The sequence below is a fragment of the Wyeomyia smithii genome, chromosome 2, assembly GCF_029784165.1.
Source record: "Wyeomyia smithii strain HCP4-BCI-WySm-NY-G18 chromosome 2, ASM2978416v1, whole genome shotgun sequence".
Classification (NCBI taxonomy): domain Eukaryota; kingdom Metazoa; phylum Arthropoda; class Insecta; order Diptera; family Culicidae; genus Wyeomyia; species Wyeomyia smithii.
The window spans coordinates 16,967,102-16,983,430 of NC_073695.1; the positions used below are offsets into that span (position 1 = coordinate 16,967,102).

Consider the following 16,329-nt stretch of genomic DNA (forward strand, 5'->3'; position numbering starts at 1 on the left):
ACAAACGTGCTGAAATCTCGCACAGAGAGGACGACGCGTTTCAACATTCAGCGGTTGAAAGCTGATGGCGTGGCAGCAGAATACGCCAGAGAGCTGGATCAACGGATCGCAGAACAGCAGGAGGAAGGAGTGGAAGACATAAATGGGCTGTGGAGCAGTATTCACGGCGCCATCGAAACGAATGCGAGAGAGGTGGTAGGTACGACGCGTGGAAGACAGCCTAACGGCTGGTTCGATGCCGAGTGCCAGAAAGCGACAGTTGAGAAGAACCGTGCCAGGAGCCGCATGCTCACTGCGGCTACGCGTCAGAACAGTGAGAGGTACAGGGTGGCAAGAGCTGCCGAAAATAGAACCCACCGTCGGAATAAGCGCGAGTACGAGGAGCAGGTGCCCGCCAGCGACAGCTATGCTGAAAACAACGTGCGGAGTTTCTATAGAACTGTCAACAAAGTCAGAAGCAGGAATTTCCCTGTGCCGGTCATGTGTAATGACAAGGACGGCAACCTGCTTACTGATAAACCGACGGTTGCAGCCAGGTTGAAGGAGCATTTTCAAGCGCTATTAAACGGTGAGGAGCCGGATGAGCAGAGCAGGAACAGGATGACGATTATGAGTGACGAACAAGCTGTGGAGCCACCAACACAGGAGGAGGTGAAAAAGACGATTAGTGAGCTGAAAAACGGCAAGGCCGCTGGGAAGGACGGTATCCCGGCCGAACTTCTAAAAGCGGGAAGCGAGCGGCTGTACTATGCGGTCCACCAGATAATACTAAGAATCTGGGAGGACGAACAAATGCCGAACGACTGGTTGGAAGGCCTCATATGCCCTATCTATAAGAAGGGCCGTCGATTGGATTGTGGCAACTATCGAGGGATAACGTTGCTCAACTCCGCATATAAAGTGCTCTCCCGTATCCTGTTCTTCAGATTGAGACCGTTAACGGAATCCTTTGTTGGCGAATACCAGGCTGGTTTTCGACAAGGGCGTTCCACGACGGATCAAATTTTCACCCTGCGACCGATCCTCAATAAGTTCCGGGAGTACAACTTATCGACTCACCATCTGTTTGTGGACTTCAGGGCGGCATATGACTCAGTGAAAAGAAACGAGCTGTGGCAGATTATGCTGGAACACGGTTTCCCTGCGAAACTAATAAAGCTGAGTCGTATGACACTGGAGGGATCAAAATCGTACGTGCGGATAGCTGGCGAGACATCAGCCGCTTTCGTGACGTTGGATGGACTGAAGCAGGGGGATGCGCTCTCCAACCTACTGTTTAACATCGCTCTTGAGAGTGCAGTACGAAGAGCAAACGTCGAAAGAAACGGTACGATCATCACGAAATCTCACATGCTTCTTGGTTTTGCGGACGACGTCGATATCATCGGTATCAACCGTAAGGCCGTGGAGGAGGCTTTCGTACCTTTTAAGAGAGAAGCAGCGAGATTGGGACTTGTCATTAACTCTGCCAAAACGAAGTACATGGTAGCTGGCAGAGAGCGTGGGAGTCCCGTGGTATTGGTGCTGAGGTGGAGATAGATGGGGAACGATTTGAAGTGGTTGACGAATTCGTTTATCTTGGTACGCTTGTGACATGTGACAACGATATGAGTGAAGTGAAACGACGAGTTGCAGCTGCGAACAGGGCTTTCTACGGTCTGCGTAACCAGCTAAGGTCCCGTAGTTTGCAAACTCGCACAAAACTAGCGCTGTATAGGACGCTGATACTCCCGGTGGCCCTTAACGGACATGAAGCATGGACGCTGAAGGAAGCTGATCGAAGAGTGCTCGGAGCTTTTGAGCGTAAAGCTCTGCGATCGATACTTGGCGGTAAACTGGAAGATGGAGTGTGGCGCAGACGCATGAATCACGAGTTGTACCAGGTATACAAACATGCTGATATAGTGAAGGTAATACAGCGGGGAAGGCTTCAGTGGGCTGGACATGTAGCCAGGATGCCTGACGAGAGAGTCGCCAAAACTATCTTCAGTAGAGAACCAGGAAGAGGCCGTCGACTCCGTGGTAGGCCTCGCACGCGGTGGAAGAAGATGCACGATCTGCTGGTGTACGGGGAGACTGGAGAACGGCTGCCCAAGACAGAAGAAGCTGGACCAGGGTAGGGAAATGAACTGGTACGCTACAGTATTCACACGACAGCAGCAAGATTTTTGTGATTACCTCTGTGGAATGAAACACTACGCGACAGTAGCCGCTACCGAAGTTCCATACGATCTGCTTTATCTCTTGCTTTTTGTCACGAATTCAATATGAACAACAATTCTCTCGCTCACTTCTTTTTATATTGTTGTCATTGTATAGATCGTGTGTTGTTGACTGTAGCTGTCTGTAGTATTTATTGCATTTATTACGAATTGAAGTGGAATCAATCAAGCACTGATAAAATAATAATAAGCATGCCACTTCTCAATAGCGGTATTGTTAATAATAGAAGTGCGGGATACAGCTGACACCCGGACATATCTCACAACAGATCAACGATTTTGGTCGCAGTGAGGAAGTCCATACAGGAAAAAAAAGCGGATACAATAATGTAGAAAACACACACTCATCGCTTCACGAAACTCATTTGGACCTGTTTGAAATACAAAGCTTGTGCCCATCTAGAACAGCATTCGCAACTCCCGCAACTCTGGTCAAACGGTATTACATATTTCCATTTCAAGTAAACACGGGGGAACGAAACAGTGGTGTTTCTAATTAGACATTTGAGGCTGACCAGTGAGATTCTACTTATGTGTGAATAAAGGAGACATAAATGAACCTGATCGTTCAATACAAATGCAGCGAGTGAAGTCTCGATAACGCATGCATTGCGGTTCTTGATTGTATGTTCTCCTGCAGAAATACATACAAGCGTGTAGTCGTCATAGATATTCTTACTTTTTGTTGATTACTTTTCGTGCCTAATGCGCGGTATTATGAGCGCGCCAAACTACCGTTACTCTCTCTTCAATATTCTAAAAATTTGCTTTTCATATCAATTGCGGGTTGGTTGGCAAATGGCTGGACACGTGTAACTTGAGACCCTAACGTGGCCATTCACCTCTGTCCAGCAACTCCTATCCCAACCTCCACGTGGTGCCGACCGGAATACGAGTAACCTTAGCGGAGATCGGGTAACCAACCCCGGTGGAAACTATGGTCGTATGCTGACTGGGAAGGGGCTCGTACGCGGCTGTATCCCCATAGGGGCGGCGTACAACAGCGTCTGACTCGGAGCGGTCGGCTGAATTATGGAATGCTGTATCCCGCCAGCTACACCTAAGATGGCAGCCCCATCAGCAGGATGTAGGTATCGTGACCCTGGTAAGGTAGCATACCGAAACCTTTCATCAACCACGAACAACGAATTTAGAAATACGGAACGGATCAATCGGCAAAGACCTAGGCTACGAACACGGAAAAAAATTAAGGTAAACGATTGGAAATTGGGTACTTGGAACGTCCGATCTCTCAATGAACCGGCGCGGGCTGGCTTGCTTGCTCGAGAACTACAGCGGCAGGGAGTCGAAATCGCAGCGATTCAGGAGGTTCGGTGGCCAAATTCCGGAGAAAGGGAATTCCGTGCAGTAGACCCTATTGCACGCACTTCTGTCAAGTACCACATCTACAACAGTGGCGGCAAAGCAGCGGAACGGGGCGTCGGTTTCGTAGTGCTGGGAAATCAGAAAACAAGAGTCATCCGGTGGAGGCCCGTAGATGACCGTATATGCGTGTTGAGGATAAAGGGCAAATTCTTCAACTACAGTTTAATCAACACCTACGCACCGACAAACGACAAATCCGATGAAGTCAAAGATGAGTTCTATGACAAGCTTGAGCGAATCTATGACGAGTGCCCAAAACACGACGTAAAAGTCGTCATCGGAGACGCAAACGCACAGGTTGGGAGGGAGGAATTCTTCCGTCCGGTCATTGGAAGACATAGCCTCCACTCGTCAACCAATGAAAACGGCCTGAGGCTGATAAACTTTGCCGCGGCCAGAGGAATGGCCATATGTAGCTCCTATTTTCCACGTTTGAATATTCGGAAACACACCTGGAGGCATCCAAATGGAGAAGCCTGCTCCCAGATCGATCACGTACTGATTGACGGTCGGCACTTTTCGGATGTTACTAATGTTAGGTCTTTTCGGGGACCAAACATTGACTCTGACCATTATCTCGTCGTTTGTAAGGTCCGCGCACGGATCCACAAACGTGCTGAAATCTCGCACAGAGAGGACGACGCGTTTCAACATTCAGCGGTTGAAAGCTGATGGCGTGGCAGCAGAATACGCCAGAGAGCTGGATCAACGGATCGCAGAACAGCAGGAGGAAGGAGTGGAAGACATAAATGGGCTGTGGAGCAGTATTCACGGCGCCATCGAAACGAATGCGAGAGAGGTGGTAGGTACGACGCGTGGAAGACAGCCTAACGGCTGGTTCGATGCCGAGTGCCAGAAAGCGACAGTTGAGAAGAACCGTGCCAGGAGCCGCATGCTCACTGCGGCTACGCGTCAGAACAGTGAGAGGTACAGGGTGGCAAGAGCTGCCGAAAATAGAACCCACCGTCGGAATAAGCGCGAGTACGAGGAGCAGGTGCCCGCCAGCGACAGCTATGCTGAAAACAACGTGCGGAGTTTCTATAGAACTGTCAACAAAGTCAGAAGCAGGAATTTCCCTGTGCCGGTCATGTGTAATGACAAGGACGGCAACCTGCTTACTGATAAACCGACGGTTGCAGCCAGGTTGAAGGAGCATTTTCAAGCGCTATTAAACGGTGAGGAGCCGGATGAGCAGAGCAGGAACAGGATGACGATTATGAGTGACGAACAAGCTGTGGAGCCACCAACACAGGAGGAGGTGAAAAAGACGATTAGTGAGCTGAAAAACGGCAAGGCCGCTGGGAAGGACGGTATCCCGGCCGAACTTCTAAAAGCGGGAAGCGAGCGGCTGTACTATGCGGTCCACCAGATAATACTAAGAATCTGGGAGGACGAACAAATGCCGAACGACTGGTTGGAAGGCCTCATATGCCCTATCTATAAGAAGGGCCGTCGATTGGATTGTGGCAACTATCGAGGGATAACGTTGCTCAACTCCGCATATAAAGTGCTCTCCCGTATCCTGTTCTTCAGATTGAGACCGTTAACGGAATCCTTTGTTGGCGAATACCAGGCTGGTTTTCGACAAGGGCGTTCCACGACGGATCAAATTTTCACCCTGCGACCGATCCTCAATAAGTTCCGGGAGTACAACTTATCGACTCACCATCTGTTTGTGGACTTCAGGGCGGCATATGACTCAGTGAAAAGAAACGAGCTGTGGCAGATTATGCTGGAACACGGTTTCCCTGCGAAACTAATAAAGCTGAGTCGTATGACACTGGAGGGATCAAAATCGTACGTGCGGATAGCTGGCGAGACATCAGCCGCTTTCGTGACGTTGGATGGACTGAAGCAGGGGGATGCGCTCTCCAACCTACTGTTTAACATCGCTCTTGAGAGTGCAGTACGAAGAGCAAACGTCGAAAGAAACGGTACGATCATCACGAAATCTCACATGCTTCTTGGTTTTGCGGACGACGTCGATATCATCGGTATCAACCGTAAGGCCGTGGAGGAGGCTTTCGTACCTTTTAAGAGAGAAGCAGCGAGATTGGGACTTGTCATTAACTCTGCCAAAACGAAGTACATGGTAGCTGGCAGAGAGCGTGGGAGTCCCGTGGTATTGGTGCTGAGGTGGAGATAGATGGGGAACGATTTGAAGTGGTTGACGAATTCGTTTATCTTGGTACGCTTGTGACATGTGACAACGATATGAGTGAAGTGAAACGACGAGTTGCAGCTGCGAACAGGGCTTTCTACGGTCTGCGTAACCAGCTAAGGTCCCGTAGTTTGCAAACTCGCACAAAACTAGCGCTGTATAGGACGCTGATACTCCCGGTGGCCCTTAACGGACATGAAGCATGGACGCTGAAGGAAGCTGATCGAAGAGTGCTCGGAGCTTTTGAGCGTAAAGCTCTGCGATCGATACTTGGCGGTAAACTGGAAGATGGAGTGTGGCGCAGACGCATGAATCACGAGTTGTACCAGGTATACAAACATGCTGATATAGTGAAGGTAATACAGCGGGGAAGGCTTCAGTGGGCTGGACATGTAGCCAGGATGCCTGACGAGAGAGTCGCCAAAACTATCTTCAGTAGAGAACCAGGAAGAGGCCGTCGACTCCGTGGTAGGCCTCGCACGCGGTGGAAGAAGATGCACGATCTGCTGGTGTACGGGGAGACTGGAGAACGGCTGCCCAAGACAGAAGAAGCTGGACCAGGGTAGGGAAATGAACTGGTACGCTACAGTATTCACACGACAGCAGCAAGATTTTTGTGATTACCTCTGTGGAATGAAACACTACGCGACAGTAGCCGCTACCGAAGTTCCATACGATCTGCTTTATCTCTTGCTTTTTGTCACGAATTCAATATGAACAACAATTCTCTCGCTCACTTCTTTTTATATTGTTGTCATTGTATAGATCGTGTGTTGTTGACTGTAGCTGTCTGTAGTATTTATTGCATTTATTACGAATTGAAGTGGAATCAATCAAGCACTGATAAAATAATAATAAGCATGCCACTTCTCAATAGCGGTATTGTTAATAATAGAAGTGCGGGATACAGCTGACACCCGGACATATCTCACAACAGATCAACGATTTTGGTCGCAGTGAGGAAGTCCATACAGGAAAAAAAAGCGGATACAATAATGTAGAAAACACACACTCATCGCTTCACGAAACTCATTTGGACCTGTTTGAAATACAAAGCTTGTGCCCATCTAGAACAGCATTCGCAACTCCCGCAACTCTGGTCAAACGGTATTACATATTTCCATTTCAAGTAAACACGGGGGAACGAAACAGTGGTGTTTCTAATTAGACATTTGAGGCTGACCAGTGAGATTCTACTTATGTGTGAATAAAGGAGACATAAATGAACCTGATCGTTCAATACAAATGCAGCGAGTGAAGTCTCGATAACGCATGCATTGCGGTTCTTGATTGTATGTTCTCCTGCAGAAATACATACAAGCGTGTAGTCGTCATAGATATTCTTACTTTTTGTTGATTACTTTTCGTGCCTAATGCGCGGTATTATGAGCGCGCCAAACTACCGTTACTCTCTCTTCAATATTCTAAAAATTTGCTTTTCATATCAATTGCGGGTTGGTTGGCAAATGGCTGGACACGTGTAACTTGAGACCCTAACGTGGCCATTCACCTCTGTCCAGCAACTCCTATCCCAACCTCCACGTGGTGCCGACCGGAATACGAGTAACCTTAGCGGAGATCGGGTAACCAACCCCGGTGGAAACTATGGTCGTATGCTGACTGGGAAGGGGCTCGTACGCGGCTGTATCCCCATAGGGGCGGCGTACAACAGCGTCTGACTCGGAGCGGTCGGCTGAATTATGGAATGCTGTATCCCGCCAGCTACACCTAAGATGGCAGCCCCATCAGCAGGATGTAGGTATCGTGACCCTGGTAAGGTAGCATACCGAAACCTTTCATCAACCACGAACAACGAATTTAGAAATACGGAACGGATCAATCGGCAAAGACCTAGGCTACGAACACGGAAAAAAATTAAGGTAAACGATTGGAAATTGGGTACTTGGAACGTCCGATCTCTCAATGAACCGGCGCGGGCTGGCTTGCTTGCTCGAGAACTACAGCGGCAGGGAGTCGAAATCGCAGCGATTCAGGAGGTTCGGTGGCCAAATTCCGGAGAAAGGGAATTCCGTGCAGTAGACCCTATTGCACGCACTTCTGTCAAGTACCACATCTACAACAGTGGCGGCAAAGCAGCGGAACGGGGCGTCGGTTTCGTAGTGCTGGGAAATCAGAAAACAAGAGTCATCCGGTGGAGGCCCGTAGATGACCGTATATGCGTGTTGAGGATAAAGGGCAAATTCTTCAACTACAGTTTAATCAACACCTACGCACCGACAAACGACAAATCCGATGAAGTCAAAGATGAGTTCTATGACAAGCTTGAGCGAATCTATGACGAGTGCCCAAAACACGACGTAAAAGTCGTCATCGGAGACGCAAACGCACAGGTTGGGAGGGAGGAATTCTTCCGTCCGGTCATTGGAAGACATAGCCTCCACTCGTCAACCAATGAAAACGGCCTGAGGCTGATAAACTTTGCCGCGGCCAGAGGAATGGCCATATGTAGCTCCTATTTTCCACGTTTGAATATTCGGAAACACACCTGGAGGCATCCAAATGGAGAAGCCTGCTCCCAGATCGATCACGTACTGATTGACGGTCGGCACTTTTCGGATGTTACTAATGTTAGGTCTTTTCGGGGACCAAACATTGACTCTGACCATTATCTCGTCGTTTGTAAGGTCCGCGCACGGATCCACAAACGTGCTGAAATCTCGCACAGAGAGGACGACGCGTTTCAACATTCAGCGGTTGAAAGCTGATGGCGTGGCAGCAGAATACGCCAGAGAGCTGGATCAACGGATCGCAGAACAGCAGGAGGAAGGAGTGGAAGACATAAATGGGCTGTGGAGCAGTATTCACGGCGCCATCGAAACGAATGCGAGAGAGGTGGTAGGTACGACGCGTGGAAGACAGCCTAACGGCTGGTTCGATGCCGAGTGCCAGAAAGCGACAGTTGAGAAGAACCGTGCCAGGAGCCGCATGCTCACTGCGGCTACGCGTCAGAACAGTGAGAGGTACAGGGTGGCAAGAGCTGCCGAAAATAGAACCCACCGTCGGAATAAGCGCGAGTACGAGGAGCAGGTGCCCGCCAGCGACAGCTATGCTGAAAACGACGTGCGGAGTTTCTATAGAACTGTCAACAAAGTCAGAAGCAGGAATTTCCCTGTGCCGGTCATGTGTAATGACAAGGACGGCAACCTGCTTACTGATAAACCGACGGTTGCAGCCAGGTTGAAGGAGCATTTTCAAGCGCTATTAAACGGTGAGGAGCCGGATGAGCAGAGCAGGAACAGGATGACGATTATGAGTGACGAACAAGCTGTGGAGCCACCAACACAGGAGGAGGTGAAAAAGACGATTAGTGAGCTGAAAAACGGCAAGGCCGCTGGGAAGGACGGTATCCCGGCCGAACTTCTAAAAGCGGGAAGCGAGCGGCTGTACTATGCGGTCCACCAGATAATACTAAGAATCTGGGAGGACGAACAAATGCCGAACGACTGGTTGGAAGGCCTCATATGCCCTATCTATAAGAAGGGCCGTCGATTGGATTGTGGCAACTATCGAGGGATAACGTTGCTCAACTCCGCATATAAAGTGCTCTCCCGTATCCTGTTCTTCAGATTGAGACCGTTAACGGAATCCTTTGTTGGCGAATACCAGGCTGGTTTTCGACAAGGGCGTTCCACGACGGATCAAATTTTCACCCTGCGACCGATCCTCGATAAGTTCCGGGAGTACAACTTATCGACTCACCATCTGTTTGTGGACTTCAGGGCGGCATATGACTCAGTGAAAAGAAACGAGCTGTGGCAGATTATGCTGGAACACGGTTTCCCTGCGAAACTAATAAAGCTGAGTCGTATGACACTGGAGGGATCAAAATCGTACGTGCGGATAGCTGGCGAGACATCAGCCGCTTTCGTGACGTTGGATGGACTGAAGCAGGGGGATGCGCTCTCCAACCTACTGTTTAACATCGCTCTTGAGAGTGCAGTACGAAGAGCAAACGTCGAAAGAAACGGTACGATCATCACGAAATCTCACATGCTTCTTGGTTTTGCGGACGACGTCGATATCATCGGTATCAACCGTAAGGCCGTGGAGGAGGCTTTCGTACCTTTTAAGAGAGAAGCAGCGAGATTGGGACTTGTCATTAACTCTGCCAAAACGAAGTACATGGTAGCTGGCAGAGAGCGTGGGAGTCCCGTGGTATTGGTGCTGAGGTGGAGATAGATGGGGAACGATTTGAAGTGGTTGACGAATTCGTTTATCTTGGTACGCTTGTGACATGTGACAACGATATGAGTGAAGTGAAACGACGAGTTGCAGCTGCGAACAGGGCTTTCTACGGTCTGCGTAACCAGCTAAGGTCCCGTAGTTTGCAAACTCGCACAAAACTAGCGCTGTATAGGACGCTGATACTCCCGGTGGCCCTTAACGGACATGAAGCATGGACGCTGAAGGAAGCTGATCGAAGAGTGCTCGGAGCTTTTGAGCGTAAAGCTCTGCGATCGATACTTGGCGGTAAACTGGAAGATGGAGTGTGGCGCAGACGCATGAATCACGAGTTGTACCAGGTATACAAACATGCTGATATAGTGAAGGTAATACAGCGGGGAAGGCTTCAGTGGGCTGGACATGTAGCCAGGATGCCTGACGAGAGAGTCGCCAAAACTATCTTCAGTAGAGAACCAGGAAGAGGCCGTCGACTCCGTGGTAGGCCTCGCACGCGGTGGAAGAAGATGCACGATCTGCTGGTGTACGGGGAGACTGGAGAACGGCTGCCCAAGACAGAAGAAGCTGGACCAGGGTAGGGAAATGAACTGGTACGCTACAGTATTCACACGACAGCAGCAAGATTTTTGTGATTACCTCTGTGGAATGAAACACTACGCGACAGTAGCCGCTACCGAAGTTCCATACGATCTGCTTTATCTCTTGCTTTTTGTCACGAATTCAATATGAACAACAATTCTCTCGCTCACTTCTTTTTATATTGTTGTCATTGTATAGATCGTGTGTTGTTGACTGTAGCTGTCTGTAGTATTTATTGCATTTATTACGAATTGAAGTGGAATCAATTTTTTTAGCGTCAATTTTTATTTGGGCACGAGAACGTTAATTGAATTTGTAAGATTCATGCTTTTATTGTCCTGTTTTTGATTAAATATGCAAAATTTGGATGAGACTTTCGCTACAGCGAACTATTTTCGAATGAAAAGGTTTAGAAGTTGAGATTCAAATTTTCCGGTGTACACGATTGATGATATTTTTCGGTAGTACATACATAGTAATTATTAATTTTCCATCTTATTACTGTGCTAAACTGTCGCATGATTGCCAATTATTGTCCTTCGCACAATGCAACAGTCGAGATATCGAAGCGGCTGGAGATCGGCACAAAAGAGAATCGTTAACCGTCCGTGTTGGCTTTAAGTCACACGATTCTCTCAAATAGAGAAGCGTACAGTTGAACGCTGCTGTCGCAGTCTGCAAGAGAGGCAACAGTATTTTTCGATACGGTGTCATGCAAAAATGTCAACTGTTCGACACACTGAGCACATCTCTAATTCGTTCGGCCCTAGACCGGTGAACGGTCCGTTAGCCAAAAAAGTAAAGTAAAGTAAAGTAAGTAAGTAATCAACTGCGGGTTATAAGTTACGTCAAAAATTGTAAAATATTGTTCCAAAAACTATTTTAGTACAACTTCGCTAGTTTGAAAAACAGTGAACATTTTTACGAAAAAAAACAAATTTTAAAATATGTTAACTGTTGTAAAAATTGCAGTTTTTTCGACAAAGGGGACACGTTTTAAAAGAATTTTAATTTACTGATTTAAAACATAGTCCACTATTTCTGACTTATAAATTTGCAAAAACTTGAGAATAGTAGAACCTGATAAAATAGGGATATGCATTTTGTTTTTTGGGGTAATACTTGATAATTCTAATGAAAAATTAGTATCCTGTTTCCTTTGAAAGCATGGTAGAATCATTTTTAATATAAAATATAGCCTCACGTGGTGGCCAACCTATCACTGTGAATGTGAACATCATTCAAATTAAAAAAAACCAACACGAAAATGGTTGAATGCCTATATCAGGGCTGGAAATAGGTCTCTTTTTAGAGACTTTGTCTTTAATTTAAAGGTAATCTCTAATTTTTTTTTCAACGAAAGGTCTTCAAAGTCTCTTTCTTCACCTAAAACTCTCTTATCACAAGCTTTTTCTCGAAGCGACCAAAAAAGGTCAGTGAAGTGCACTGCTTTCATGATGCAATTCTGATAAATTAAACATTCAAACAAATACAGTAGTAATCATGATAGTTGTATGTTATACGTTTATATTGCTCTCCAATACAAACATTTTGCATCCTGAAATTAACAAGCTTTTTCACAAATCTTTTTTTTTTTTCGCTCCTTAGTCTGGATTTGTTGAATATAATTTTTGTTGTTGTTACTTTTTGGTCGTTTTTTTATTCTTTTAATCACTTTTTTGGAGAATTTATTCTCTATTTCCTATTCACTCTACCTCTATTTTCGATTCACTCTACCAGTCCTTTCAGCAACCAATTTAGGGTGCTTCATATGTATATACCATTCATGAGAGCAGTGAAAAGAGCGTTTTTCTCAGAAACAAGTTTCTGCTAGTATCTGGTTTTGAGTATTAAAGCTTCACGGGTACTCATGATCAAATTTTTTTTCAATATTCAAGGCGCTAATGTTCCAAGTATTCAAAATTAGGAGGCTGTGTATACCATATTTTTCAAATTATCTATGATGAAACAAATGCCAATGTTGCAACATTTCCATCATACCTAAGTGTCCGAATTAAATAACTGTCGGGACTTTTAAAACTGTTCGGAAAACGTATTAGAATTAACTATCTACTCTTTTTTGATCAGATTCTAATTTACCTCGGGGATCTGCCAGAGCAAATAGTCGATCGTCAGAAATGTTACAGTTTACAACTCCACAAATTTTAGATATATTTTGTGCCTTCCGGGAACACCCGTTGCCGAATGACCATTCCTGCAGACTTCTAACATTTCAAAATTAGAATGTTTTCAGAACTTTACGGGCCCAGTTGTTTGTGAAAAGTAACTTGACTTATACTTATTAGAGTTTCAATTACCGACCTTTCAAATAGAGTTTAGTTTCAAAAAAGGGCCCGGTTTTTTTTTCATTTAGGAGTTTGTATGCTTAAGCTACGACTATCCGAGAATGAGAGTAAGAATATTCTTAATTTGACGAATGAAAAAAAAAATAATAAAGCAGGTATTAGACGAAGCAAATATTTGCTATTTTTCAATACAGATTTTATTTTGTGCAAATAAAAATCGTACCAAAAATAGCAAATATTTGCCTCGTCTAATACCTGCTTAAGAGTTGCAGGACGCAAGATTTCTATGTTTTTAATTACGCTAATTATTAATATGGCTTCCTAGATATCTGTTAGTGACTTCAAACTTCAGATATTTCTACTTATGAACGATCTATCAACCTTAGTTAAGGCATTTATTCGTCCTTTTTCTGTCAGTGTGCAATTTTTTTAACAACCAACATTAATAACGAGCATTCAAAAAGATATAAAAAAAAATACTCAAGTTGTTTTCCGACAATCGTAATCATGGGTAAGCTATTTTTTAGAAACACCGACAAAATAACGTATAAAGTTTATTTCAAACAACGAGGCGCACTTTAAAACTCTGTAACTTCATTCCAATGGAAATTGAAGTTCTAAAGGAGTTGTTCTTTAAGGTTGAGCAATAAATTTGTTTTTGAATTTAATCGAGGCAGACATAAACAGTTGATTTAGAAAGACAATTAATATTCGTGGTATAAAAGCCGCATACAAGTTTTAAAGCTTTAGAAATACTTCATGTCCATTACCGAAGCATCAAATTACAACCATTACTGTGAGCCCCGTAACAGTATACCCAACTTCATCCACTTTGCACTGCCTGTGCCTGTACTTACATAGCCAGCAAGCACGTAGCGGGTCCAAAATGATAAAACCTGACGAAACCAATGAACTGACGGACGGACTGTGTGAAGACGATAAAAAAAGAGCTCGTTTTCACATTGTTTATCACACTTACACCTGCGCCTTAGCTGACGTAGGTACGTTACGTACACACGAACACAGCGAATCGGCCTCGCACTTGAAGTCGCTAACTGACCTATAAATTATAATATATTTTTTCGTTGCTCGCTGACTTAAGGTACGTAGTACCTTAAGGTACATACCTGTTGTGAATGGATGCTGATTGCGTACGTGTGGAATGAAGAAGTCAACGCTCCGATCCGCAGGATGCCGTACAATCGAAGCTGTCCCTCTGTTGTTGTTCGTGTCTCTTTCGCTGTCTACACTTCGAACCCGATCGAATTCCTTCGCTTTGGATAGTTTCACTTTTACCTCAAGATCACCACCGATCACACCGTCGAACGTTTTTGCGGCGTGCTAACTTCCCTTTTTCTGCTGTTTCTTTCACTTTCAATTCACCCACTACACTTATCGAAACTCTGCCACAGAGCCAGCTTCAAGCACAAACACCTTCTCATTTGCATAAGACCGCTTAGCTGCTTGCTGCTGCTACAATCGAGCCCAACTCGACCAACCTCCGGGGTGACTTTTTTCACTTTGTGATGTTTTCCTTTCGTTTGAAATCCGCTCACTCTCACATTGATCACGATGGCGTGCCCCAGGATTCGTAACTTTTTTCGTCAGATTTTTTTTTTCTTAACTCAATTACAAGTAAGATCACGTCACATTTTCACGTATTCAGGCCTACTGGTAAGGTGACACATATGCGTTACCATCGTCACGCAGCGCCGATGGCGGCGATTTCGTTCCATCACACATCTTTCTCTTTTTCAGGTGAAAATATTTTCTTTTCCTTTGACAACGACGATTGATGATGTACACTGGCGTGCGTATGTGTTAATCTTTGTTTTTTTTTATTTTCTTCTCGAACACAGACCGCAGGAATTTATTGTTCCTTCGTGTACAGCATTCAGGTGCGCATGATCGCAGGAGAAATGCTTCGCGAAAGCCTTCGGCGTACTGCGATAAGCAACACTCACACGCACACTTTGAACCAACCACTCACACACTACAACCGGACACCATTAATGGTCGTGGTTCCGCTATCGAGCAGCAAAGAGTAGAAATGCAAAACAACAGAAAAAAAGACCGTAACGCGAGCACCGGCAGCAGATCGTCCAGACAGATCCGATTTCTCCGAGTAGCAAAAGTAAACTGACTCAACCGGAGCCAAGCGAAGGAGGAAAAGCCATAGCCGAAGCGGCCACCAAACCAGCGTCGCCGGGTGACGTGACGGACGGTCGGATGGGTGGGCAGGCGTACGGCAACAACGCTGTGATGCAGCTCTCGATCGACAGCAAGCAACCCGACCAAGGTGGAGGATGGATGGTTATGCTTTCTTCTTCTGTAAATGGTTGTTTCTGCTTTTCGTCTGACTGCTGTTATGGCTGTGCACGGTGCGGCTGCATCGGCGGCTGGTATAGCAACGAAGAGACAAGCGTCCGCTAGAGACAGTATAGCCAAGCCACACTGGGGTTGATCGGGGGTTCCTTGTGGTCAACATGGAATTTGACTGAGCGATTGGACCTGCATCACTAGTGAAGTGATGTTGTTAGAAGTTTTTATCTCTGGATACGATTTCCAGGTTCGTCGCTCGGATAATTGAAATCTTTTTCTTTTTATTTAATCCTCATCCAATGATACAAAAATACATAATTGTCAATCATAGTTTGAACGAATGTTTCGTTGAAATTTCTTTGGAATACTTTCTTTTTTATCTAAAATAACTAAATTTGGTAGAAAATGGGGAAAAAAATAGTAACACAAAAATAAAGGGATTCATTTGGAGCTATACAAGTTTTCATGAAAGGAAAAGTGGGAATCAGTTCTGAAGTCCCGATGAAAACACTTCTAAACGTCATAACCACTGGATTTGAACTAGAAGAACAAAATCCTTTCTAGTCCATCACTTTGGCCGATCTTCTACTACCTTCCTTGCGAATTATCGTTGGAGTTCGCAAGATGTTATACACAATCGAAATTGAAAGATTTTTGTTTTGCGCTTGCGCAATGCCTCGACGCAATTTCAAATAGAATTGAGCATGCATACAATTTTGCATTTTTTTTGAGCGTGTTTGCTGTTGAATTAGAGAATTTCAAAATTGTACTTGTCACTCGTTATTAAAAAATGAAATACTAGTGCTACAATAAACTTTTCACGTGAGGTCAACTTTTATGGAATAAGCTGGAAAAGGTGAGCTATCGGTTAACAAACCTAAACAAAGAAAAAATAAAATTAAATTATCATGCCTTAAATTAGAAAACTCTCATGAGCAAGGTAGCAATTAGTTAAATTCATGTAATTTTTTAACGTAATCAACTGCGACAAACTACGTTCTGTCGCAATGTGTCTGAATAAGTTTGTTTTGTTGAACTGTAACAATAATTTGGAAATATTCCAGTATTGTACGAGTTTTTTGCTGATTCAACCCATATTAATCACCTCATCCAGCTTTGATTTAATTATTTCGGGAGCTAACTGTAAACG

The 16,329-nt window shown here is 45.3% G+C and overlaps 1 protein-coding gene across 2 annotated transcripts in view; it reads right to left on the reverse strand.

Moving 5' to 3' along the window:
- LOC129726146 (uncharacterized) overlaps positions 1–14,978 on the reverse strand; it is an 80,579-nt gene extending 65,601 nt beyond the window's left edge. For both annotated transcript variants that reach the window (XM_055682831.1, XM_055682830.1), the window contains exon 1: positions 13,985–14,978. The gene's annotated coding sequence lies outside the window, so the exon portion shown is untranslated. The remainder of the gene's footprint in view (positions 1–13,984) is intronic.
- Positions 14,979–16,329: the final 1,351 nt, after the last annotated feature.